Source organism: Bidens hawaiensis, unplaced genomic scaffold (genome assembly GCF_021521415.1).
Source record: "Bidens hawaiensis isolate Kalapana, Puna unplaced genomic scaffold, B.hawaiensis_p1.1 tig00038172_1, whole genome shotgun sequence".
Lineage (NCBI taxonomy): Eukaryota > Viridiplantae > Streptophyta > Magnoliopsida > Asterales > Asteraceae > Bidens > Bidens hawaiensis.
Window position 1 is genome coordinate 13,809 of NW_027496699.1, and position 12,406 is coordinate 26,214.

Sequence of the window (12,406 nt, forward strand, 5' to 3'; positions counted from 1 at the left end):
TCAATGCCTTGATGAACTAATTTTAAAGATGTGTTTTGGTCGATTATAATGAAAGTTTATTTTAAGATGTATTTTTGTTGGTTATAACGACAGTTCAGTCATTATGTACAGTTATTAAGATCATAACTAAACGAATATATTTCATTCAACACGAAATAACTCGCAGGGGTAAAATAGTCATTCTGCATAGTCATTCAGATGTCGAACCAAACAACACTTACTGGTTCAGCATTTACTGGCTCAGAGCCTCTTAATTATTCAGACCTCTTAATCATTCAACACTTAATGGTTCAGCACTTGCCAAACAGCCCCTTAGTCTTAACAAAACGTGCATAAAGTGCCAAAAAAACGATGGTTCGAAACTTTGATTATTGATAGAAGAAACTAACAACTCAAATCTCTTAAATCGAGATCAATCCAAATGGATAAATGCATGCATGAGAACCTAATTAACTAAGCCTAACTACTTGGACTAAACCATTTATATTTAAATTTAAACGAACAAGAACACATAAATCGTAAACCACACGTGCATGCGAGTCGCTGACATGAAGTTGGATCACATTTCATCATCAAATGGGTGAACTTTGTTAAATTATGAATTTGAAACAACTAGTTGATTGAGATTAATTACATGACTGGAATACAGACCAAAATCTTTAAGTTTCTGGCCCAGTTGTATTTTTTGCAACAGCCCTATTTTATGCCAAGAATATTAATAAGAGGCACTCAATTCGTTCAAAAGAAAAATTAATAAATTCGAGGGATAGGTTTCAATTTTCACATTCTGAGTCTATCTTAATTAATTGACATCAGGGATAAGTACGTCCGGGTTCTCCTAGTCAGACCCAGACGACCGAGAGAGAAGTCGACTCTCACACTCGTTTATGTTTTATAAACTTGGCCGGATTTGTATATTTGTTTTACTTTTAATGTTAATTGATCATGTTTTTTTCGATTTTGATGATATTAAAGCATTTTAAATGTAATTATCTTTTTATTAGCTCTTAATATTCTAAGCCAATATGTATAATATTCTATAATTTTATTTTATTTTTATTAAAATATTAGGCCCAATTTCAAAGTATTTGTTTCGGTCAAAAATTAGCAAACTAACTTTTGATCAAATTAGTGCGTGAGGCGGGGTGCTTAATGGTAAAAAGATTGAACACGAGGATATGATTACGAGGGAAAAAACCCTTGATTATGATAGTATTCGTTTCGGTCAAGAGTTTACAACATGAACTTAACTTTTGGTCGAATTAACGCTTGATTATTATGATCTCCGGCACAAAAAACCCCCGGACGGTGAAAACTATCAGTAGCTAAATGAGTGAGTTGTGTGTGACCTATCGATATTATCAGCTCAATATATAATAAGAGAATTACAACTGATATCCCGATTATTCCGGAAACCCTACACTAAGTCTTTAACAAGCCGTTGCTGCCCACGTTGTTTGTTGACGAAGTTCAAGCAGTATTTCGTTGCAATCCGCGTTCTTATAAACATATTTAACACGTGCTCTTATCCGCAAACAATTAGATAATATAGGACAACTGAATTAGTCAACGTACCTTTCTCAGAATAACAGCTTAAGTCAACATCCTCAAGTTATGCTCAATTCCGAGGATAAAAATCCGCATGGTCAAATTTCTTTAGTCCGAAAATTACGAGCCCGATTTACGAATCCAAAACCGAATTGAACCTGGAAATCCGAAAGCCAAAATAGAAAAAAACTAAAACCAGACTGTGTTGAAAAAACAAAAAACCGAAACTTTGGTTTTCAGACCATTTTAATTAGCTCCGAACCACATTACGCATACCCCTCTATGTTATTTATAGTAATTAACAAACTTGTGAATAAATTAGTCAATTCTTTTTGTAATATACGGATAGGGTCATGTAAATGCAATGAAATATGTAGTTGAAACGGAAGGACGTAGACTGACTAAAAGTCTCCTATGGCATCATGTGTTCATACTTCATAACATTCTACATATTTAATTTGATAGAATTTTAGTTACTATTTGACACACATTTACAATAGTTTTTAATGATATTATCATTATTAAGCCCTTGCAAACGTGCGACCCAGAGAATTTGGATCGGAACAGTGCTTAGCAAAATGAGTCTGGTCTAATCAAGCCGTCTTAAAAAGTTATTAAATGAAAACGGATTCTTGCCTAAATAAAGTCGGATCGAAAAACTATCAAAATTGATGTTTAATGAATTTTTAATAAAGCAACAATTTTCAAATTGATCGATCTAGCAGCTCAACGCTAGCCTTGGGTTGCCGCCCCTTGTACCTCTTTGGATTCCCATTGATTAGGGGATTTGCATCTAATACCGAAGATCAAAATAAACTCAAAACAAATATGCACTCCACATCTTTGACGTATTTGATGAATATTATGATTTACTTTTGTTAACAAATAAATCCAATTATACAAAAATATCTTTACATATTTGTGCCCTTGATTTCAAACTCAAGCACGATATAAAAGCATGACTATTATGAAATAAGATCATATCAAGCTTAGCAATTTAAGAATTTTATAAACTCTTATAGTCTTGCTAGTTTCAATATAAATAAGTCAATGTTATTTCTAGATACGGTTTTGCTATCAAGAGCTCATGCGGGAGGTTGAAGATCAATATGAATGATGAATAGATCGCTTTGTGCATGTGTATATTTGCAACGAATTTTCAGGTTGGTCTTTGGGAGTCGGTTCTCGGTTAGCTCGTTATGGGCCTCCTTTTTAGGCTTGGCTTGTGTGGTTTTGTTTCGTGTCTCGAGAGTCTCTATATGTAGATGGTTGTTTTTTCTTTTTTGATATTTTGGGACGAAGTCTATTAGGTTATGTGGTTCGGGTCATTTCATTTGTTGTGAGTTTCGATGTTTCTGGCTAGTTTCTTGCGAGTCGGGTTTCGTTTCATAATAGAAGTCTAGCCTTTCAAAGAAATAGTATTTATCTAGTTTCACTTGCCATGTAGAATTGAAAGTATCAGTTTCATGTTTCAACGACATAATTATTGATGAATATGATCGATCACCTTAATAAATTGGGTGGGTCAGAGCGGGACCGCATATACATGAACACAATCCACCATTGTTACATTTCCCTTGATAGCAAGCAAGTGATTTAATGAAATATGATATACATGTTTCGACTGTGATCACAGAAACAAAAATGTATTGCTACTATACCAATTCTGTTGTGGTTTCACACCGATTCTCACGTGGCCATGTTTTGTTCGAAAGAGAATTTTCGAAACCTAACAACATCAAAATCGTGTTTGTCATACTTTTCATATTAATTTATGGGCTGTAAGAAAAAATATTAATTGATTATCAACTGTCACTACATTCATATTTAACTTTTGGAATTTGTTTTAAATAACTAAATCAAAAAATGTTTTCATTACTTTAGGATTATTTTAAATAAGTTATAAAAGTAAAGAATTAATTAGAAGTATAGGAAAATTTAAAATACAAAAAGGAGGGATGGTTTATTCTACAAATGAAAACAAAAATGAAAATCATAAGAGGATTTAGGGTAAAAAAAACTCTTATAAAATTAATAAAAAACTCATAGCTCAAAATTTATAAAAAAATGAAAAAAACAATAATGTTTCTCCCGTCTTTCTCGTTAAAAAGAAAGGCATAATGTTGAGGGGAAAAAAGTATTATATCTATTTGTTTATCAATGTGTTTCTTGTTTATTTTCGTCATTAATTGTGTATTTTTTTCCTTAACGTTGTTTTTTTTATATTGTGTTATATTACTCAAAATTCTCAACATTATTTTACATTGTGTTATATTTTGCGATCTATTTTGCTATTTTTATTATTGTGTCTTTTGTTTATTTTTATCATTGTATCTTTTTTTCTCGTCATTGTGTCTCTTCGTTGTTGTTTTTTTAATAGAAATGACGAGGAAACATTTTGGTTTTAAAAATTTTTTCGTTTTTTATTTATATTTTAAATTATGATTTTTTAGTGGTTTTTTTTATGGTCACAAATACTTCTCATTATTTTCATTTTTATCTTCATTTATTTAAACTTTACCCATTATTAATTACTATCATATAATCATATGTGTTCAACTTCAGTATTATATTGGTCGAGGGACATATATATCTTTAAATTTAAAATTAAAAATTCAACCTTTCGACCCTATAAGACTAACCGTAATGGGGCGATGATCCGGGCGAGAAATGGCGAAAAAGGCGGAGCGCACCCCCCCCCCCCTGGGCGATTTCCGGGCGAAATGGGACGGGGGCGAGGAGAAGAAGTTGCCCTGGAAGAAGAAGAAAATATTATTATTTTATTAATATGTTATATATATATATATTACTATTGTAGCCCATACACCATTACACCCCTAAAACAAATTTCACTCCTTAGTGACTGGACGCCACACGACGTAAAACGTCCCAATTTATAGCCTCTCTACTACGCATCAACTATGGCTATAATTGAAGTGAGTTCAACTCAACCGTCTTTCATAAAGTTTGGTCCTACAAATTGCTTTTGGGATTTGTAGACATGTAGCATGCACCTTCAAAGTCAAAAAGATAAAAGCTAAACATATAACGAATAATTCATCTATTTTCTCAAAAAAAAATTAATTCTCTTCGTAAGAGCAGAAAACCCTTTCTAAAAACGTTCGTTATTTACTTGAATTAGACACTTGTTTTGAAAACTTTTAATAACTTCACGGACATAGATCGATGTGATGCTAATGAAGTGCTAGCTGTTAACGAACCATTAGCTCATACTCTTGTCTTCTAATCTAAAATGAGGAAGAGACATGATCAAATTTAAATGGCAATCACCCTATCTATGGGTGTTGTTAAACGTACCACTTCCTTTTAACACGTGCTCTAGAAATAAATACAACAAATAGGATTCCTGCTCGTCGTGCAAGGAATTTGTTATATACGTAAAACATGAAATAATATTTACAATATGTAGGATCAAACCTAATACAAACATAAAAGTTGTGAGTTATGAGTTATCATTTCGATACGTTTGCTGATGAAAAATACCTATGCGCGGCGAAGCATAGAATGAACCCGGGGTCCCCCACCCCCACTCTTTATAAAAGTCCAAAATTCATCACTTAACATAAAAAGTTACCAATTGGAAAAAAGAAGAAACAAAACATACAAATATGAAGGGGAAAGAAAATAAAAATGAAAAAAAGGAGTAGAAAGTTATAAATTTAAAGTTTAGACTATGAATTACTCTTCATATTTGATATTTTAGTTAGAGTACCCGGGGCACCGCGTGATGAGTGCTCCATCACGCGTGATGCCATTTTGCACACCGCCGCCGCTCGTCTATCAAGCGTGATGGAGGTCATCTACGTGATGGCCATCACGCGTGGTGATGGGTGAATACCAAGAAATATATCCGTTGGGGGGGGGGGGTGTGGGAGATGACCGTTGAGTTGAGGGTTGGGAAAATTAAAAAAAACATATTTTACCTATATAAATAACTACAATATATCTTCAAAACATACATGAATCCAACTCAAAATCTTCTACCACACACACCATTTTTAACATATCGAATGGAGGGTTCTAAGAAACGTGGGTCGGGTTCAAAGAAAACCCAAACCCGACCAAAGGTTCGACAAAATCTTGGCGAACCGACGAGATTTCGCTTACAAGACGAACCCGACACAAACCAACATTCCCAACAACAACGTTATTATCCACAACCTTTTCAACCGTCGAAAAACTATCAACAACCTTCCCAACAACAACGTTATTATCAACCGTCCCAAGACCAATCGTAACAAAACCGACCTTATATTCCACCTTTTTCTACCCAAAATTATCCACATAATGCTTTTCAAGCGTTTGGATCTCAACCGTCTCAAATGTCCGTCGATCCTCTAGACGATAACGAGGTTATACATCAATTTGCAAGTGCTTTTCGTCACGAAGTGAAAAATTTGGATGAAGATAATTCCGCGGATGAGGAGCCGCAACAAAGAGGTAATCGGCGTTGGTTGGCCGATGAGGAGGTCGCCTTGACCAAGGCTTATTTACATTGCTCCGAATCAAAAAAGCACTCAAACCAACAAAGAAAAGAAGCGTTTTGGAAGCGTGTTAAAGAACATTTCTCGATACTTCCCGGCGCAACCGAACGAAACAAGGATCAAATGATTGGCAAGTGGGGAGATTTGAATAAAAAAATGTCAAAATTTAATGCTTGTTACGTCCAAGAGGTAACTATTTTAGTTTATTTATTTTATAATCTATTACTTTATTTTTATAATTTGATATATATATTTTTTCTAAATGTTTTGTAGTCCCGAACTCCACAAAGCGAAGCGAGCGAGGCGACTATCATAAAGAACGCTTTGGCCGAATATGTCCAAGCTTACAAATGTAGGGATTTTCCCCACTTGGAAGCGTGGGAGATTGCGAGACATCACGCGAAGTGGGAACCGATTTCGTTGTTCGATTTGAACGGACCAACGGCTCCAAGGAAGAAAAGATCTTCTTCAAAAAGATCAAAAACTTCCGAGTCCGGGGACTACACAACGTCTACCGGCGGCTTATCATGCAACATGCCAAACATGAACTTGAACGAGGAACCCGAAGACAATCCCGACGAAGACATACCCACACCCACACAGCCGAATCGCAAGAAAAGTGGGGAACCGTCAAGACTTGGAAAGGAAGCGGTGGCCGAAAACTTCATCGAATACAAGTCGACTAAGATGGCGGAATGGCCGAGACGAAGGAGCGAAGGAAAGAGGCTCATATTTTAAAAATGAAACGTGAGGAGATGTATATCAACCATTTGAATGAAAAACAAAAAAACGCCGATCTAACTTTCCTCATACAACCGCACGAACATCTTGAAGAACCCTTTAAATCGCTCCTACTTCAACGCAAACGCAAGATATGCGACCAGTGGGGTTGGGAAGGGGCGTAGTTGGGAAGGGCCGTAGGTTTTTTTTTTGTCGTTTTTTTAATTTAGTTGTCTTTATTTAATGTAATCTTGTTTTTTTTAGTTAATGTAATATTGTTTTCTTTTTATTTAATTTAGTATTTATTAAAAAAAACCATCACATACCATCACACCACACCACCACCTCTAGTAAAAAACCATCACATGTGATGGATTTAAAGTTGGTGATGTGACACCATTTGATTGAGTGAGGTGTGTGATGAGTGATGACATCACATACATATAGTAATTAATACTCTTCATATTTGAAACGAGTTTTAAGAGTCAAAATATAGTACCATCTAACAGAATCATGTGGCATAGAATTGTTTGATTGGATTATAAATATGAGAAGAATTAATACTTTTCAATACAAAATACTTTTCTATATATAACATATAGCCTGGCTAAAAGTCTCCGATCCCATTTGAAACATATACATAACACAATACATACATACATACATACATACAATTCTTTTCTCCGAACCTCAGTCAACTTAATTACATAATCATCACCAAGATGTCAAGAACCACCGTTCTCTTCCTCTTGATATCCCTTCTTCTCCTCTCTCCCGTCCTCTCTTCCGCCTGTCCCGAACCCACCACCACCACCACAAGAACAGCAAGCAAGGTAAGCTAGCTACCCCGACCTCTAGGAAAATTGAACCCGTATAGCGTATTATTGATTTCGTATCGTAATATATATATGTTTTGTGTTGTAATTTGTAGGGTATTGAGGTTGAAGAAGGGTGTGAAGGAATCGGTGAAGAAGAGTGTTTGATGAGAAGGACTCTTGTTGCTCACCTTGATTACATTTATACTCAGAAGAAAAATCCATGAATATTAAACTCCATTTCAGTTACTTTTATTTGTACGTATATATACACATAGATTTCTATGTACTATTTATTAAATACGGAAGCTTATTTTTAAAAGTTGCATGTTTTGAAAACGAGCTATACATGTTTATAAAACTCGTTATGGTTAATAAATTAATGGTTTTATATAAGCCTTTGGTTTGGGGACAACATATAACCGTCACATATATTGTAATTGCTTTCACTTTTAGATAACGTGATATTGAAGACCTCACTAAAAACCTTATAGGATCACTCATCCTAAGATTTCTCTAATCAAAGCTCACTGAAGTATAAAGTCATCAACTTATTTTACAACCTGGCATTTGAAGTTTGTGATCCACAATCTTTTCATAGATGGGTTGGATGATGTGAGATTTGTTAAAAATGTCACGTTTAAGTGCATCCACGAGGTGTGTTTTAACCCATCTTGAGCGTTTTTGTGTGCCACATACATGTACAAGGATGGGGTAGGCGGATTTTAATTACTAGAGGGGGAGGAGAGACGTTTTTGTCGTAAGAGTGGCAACCCGGGCACGTGGTGACGTGACATGGCGTCTTTAGACCGAGACGAGCTATTTGCCATCTTAGATGTGCTAACGGATAACATCAATTTGTTTTAAATTAAACTTATAATAAACGAGTGGCAGTGTGTTCATAGAAGAATTATGTAGAACAAGTTTGAACCTCTTTTAATAATAAAACTAGTTTGATATGACGTAGGTATTTTGTGTGCCATATATAAAGTTATATTACGTCTGTCCACACGATGAGGAAATTGAAAGCAGGACCAACAATTAATTAAATTAGGAGATGGATAAAAAAGACGGTTGCATTAAATTTAAGATTAAAGAATCAACCTACGGTAGTTGGCAGTTGAATGAACATATATAAACATTAAACAACATATCTTATAACGGATTCAGGACCACTTTTGGATATTTCAACGTTCAGTTCATGTTCAAATAACTCAAACACGCATGGGCTTACATTGGTAAACAATATTCATGAATAAGCCTTATAAATACTCAACTTGGTTGGATCAAGTAATAGCTAGAGTTGTAAACGAGCCAACATGACATGACAATATCAGATTTTATAAACTCAAATTCGGGTTATGCATATTTAAACATTTTTTTCAGCAAGGTACTACATTAATATATACAGACTATATATCTAGTCTAGACAATAAACAGACAGACTATATACCTGGTATCCGCCATATGCAAGCTTCGTATGTTTCATCTTTCATTACAACGTACCATGACATGTATTTTTCCTTGATATGAAAACTATTAATAAAATTCTTATCAATTTAGGGTGGTGGTCTTGTGGGAGTGATCATCCCATCTCTAATGCTCTCTCTCCTCCATGTCAGTGCCATGTCATCAAAGCCGGCTTTGAGAGGGGTGAGGGGGGCGACCCGATCACCAAGCGACACATCTAAGTACCGAAAAGTAGAAGCGGCAATATTGGTCCATAGACAGAATTTTTGGTCTATTTGGGCCTTGAATTTAAGGCTATGGGCCATTTTGGGTTAAATAGAAATTCTCATTGGTGTATTTGGGCTTTGCAAAACATCACATGCACAATGATTCATTAAATCAATGCTACCGTTTAGTTTCACTAATATAAGTATATAGCTGTGTTCAATTGATTTCCAATTGTGGGGATGTTTGTTTTTGTCTGTAATTCATATTGGATATTGTTGGTGATGAAACATGTTTGAATTTGAGCCATCAAATCATCAACTAGATATACCTTAATTGTCAATATTGGCATTGTGCAAAAATGGGATAATATGGGCCATGTAAAGGATCATGCATTCATGCCTACTATAATGAACTCAGGGTGACTACTTGCTGATATTGTGTTGGTGAACTTATAGTAGTATTAATGTTTTTAGATGTAAAATCCATCATAAAGTAGACATCATATGGCTTTTGGGTTTGTTGTGATTCATGTTTTTAACGCAGGTCATCAACAGAGAATATGATTCAAAGGGCATAAAAGTTACCGCATTTCACATTTTCAAAATGGGCCGATCTCGACTTGTTCCAACTTTTGTCAAAAACCCATTCTGACCCGAACCATAATGACTATTTTTACGATACGTTCTGACCCGGCCCACTTGTTTTGCCAGGTATACTGAAGATTAGTGACCCCATTGAAAAAAAAATTGTTTTTGTTTCATCTCCAAAGGTACTTTAAAAGGTCAAAACACTTTTCTAATCATTCTTCAACAAATTTCTTTGACGTAGTCTTTTGGTTAAATTTACTCATACTGTTGCTCGTTTTGCGATCGCAGAAAGCGGGCTTAACAAAGTTACAGGCTAGCAATGTGGAAAGGCTAAGTTTAATAATTAGTAAAAATCAGACAATTCAAAGTTTGAACAAGCCTTAAACGTGTTAAGTGATTCAAGTAAAACTGAACTTTTCAGAAACTATAATTAAAAAAATTAAACTTTTCAATCTTATGCAAAGCACCAGAAGATAAAACTCAAGTAGAAAAGCATAAGATGTATAGATCTTGTTCATGGATTCTCGAAAATGTGCAAAAGCTCAAAGTTCTTTATAAATATACCGAATCAAACACATACGTTTTACAACCTTTTTCCGCAAGTTTCAAACACAATAATCTAGTTTTGAGAAAACTATATCTCAAAAATTCCCAATTTTGTTACAAATTTGAGACTTCTGCATTGACACCACCAGCCCAGTTGTATGTGTGAAAAAAACACACATAATATATATAAATACACACACACATATGTAGATAAAATTTCATATCCTTGTAATCTGATACAAACAAACAAGAGCCATTCTGTTCTTCGAACCTATAAATCATAATGAAACAGCAACAAATTTATACACACACATAATCATATTGTATCATATCATATCCATTTAAGCCAAAGAATATTCATAAAAACACACTTATGCAGATGCAAAACTCCAAGGACTGCTTAACACATGCAACCATACAGACAGGCATATAGTCATAGCCGCATACGATTTCATACTCACATACCTATAAACTTCACGCCCTTTATCAACAGCCTCTTCATGAACCACGTCCACCTTTCGTTTCACACCGGTTGACAACTGCTCCAAGAAAAAGTCCAAAAACGATCTAACGGTCGCAAACGTCACCCTCCCGGTCACATCAAGAACAAGGCTTCGGTTACTAGGAACCGCCAAAGTTGAAGAAATCCTATTAATAATCCCATCATTCTCACTTTTCCGTATATTAATTCCATTTAAAACAAGCTCTTGTTTCCCTTTCGGATTTGAAATCACTTCATGTGACGTTTTGACTAGTGTCTCTATCGCACCATTGCAAAACGTGGACAGCAAATCCTTAACTTTTTCATCGTGTTTCGGGTTCGTTAACCCGGATATTATCTGATCGTACGGGTTTACATCCATTGTTTTGTCTAAATACACCGTCACCAACGTGCTCACAAACTGTTGTATACAATCACCAATTAGTTTCTTGCACTTCTCTTCCGCTATAACATCTACCCACTTCTGAACCGAATCTGTTGAAGACCCCGAACCGTTCAAATCATACCTAACCGCCATAACCATATTCTTAACAAAACTTCCAACAACAACCGACACAAAACCAGACCCAGCTGGCGAAAACAGCTTATCCAACGCCCTATCCGCAAAACCAACAGCGGGATCCCTTTTCCTACCTCCAACTCTATAACCTCTCAACACCCCGACAGTTAACGCTCGGGTAACACTAACAACCGAATCCGAAAACTCACTGGACTTGGCGACTTTCGATAACTGTTTCAAGCTATTGGGGATTTCATCAGAATCAGACTGTATGAACTGTTTCAAATCCTTTGAAACAACGGCTAACGTCTCGGCTGAGTCGCCTAGTAACTCGGCTATCGAAGCGATTGAGCTTAACACCTTGATAAGCCTCTCCTTCTTTTTGACCACAGATGGTAAGTTATAAACCCTAATTGCACCGTAAGTTGCAAAGCCTAACGCTGCGATGCAAATTATCCATTTTTTTCTCTTTTGGGTGAAATTAAAAGTCTTTTTGACAAGATCTAAATCCATATGACCACTAATTGTTTCGGAAACTAGAGCTTAATTCCGATTAAAATTGGCAATTGAGTTAGGGGTTTGAATGAAGATATAGATACAAGTAAACGTATACGTATAGGTGTGTGTGAATTAACGAACCTTGAAGCGGATATGAAGAACGAGTCTGCGTCGTCGAGTTTGGTTAACACCTACCTCCCAATCGTCTCATCCACTCCGGTTATTAATATTATATTTGGTTAAATTCAATTTTAGCTACTCAACTTTTCAAACTTTAAAATTGCCCCCCTATATTATAACAAAGTTGATTGCGTATTTCTGTATACTCATTAATTAGCATCAGTCTACAATCTCCTGATCTAGTGTTGAAGCGGAGTATAGAATGGTGGCCAATGTTGTGGTTAAAGCTAGCTGGTTGTGTAATTGAGTTATCGAATTTTATGTTCCTATTCGAAAAGCTACTATTGTTTACAACGACGAACGTGTATTCGATTTGTCAATTAGAAAAT

The 12,406-nt window shown here is 35.4% G+C and overlaps 1 pseudogene; it reads right to left on the reverse strand.

Moving 5' to 3' along the window:
- Positions 1–10,697: 10,697 nt before the first annotated feature.
- LOC143590125 (protein PHLOEM PROTEIN 2-LIKE A10 pseudogene) lies at positions 10,698–12,100 on the reverse strand (annotated as a pseudogene).
- Between the last annotated feature and the right edge of the window lie 306 nt (positions 12,101–12,406).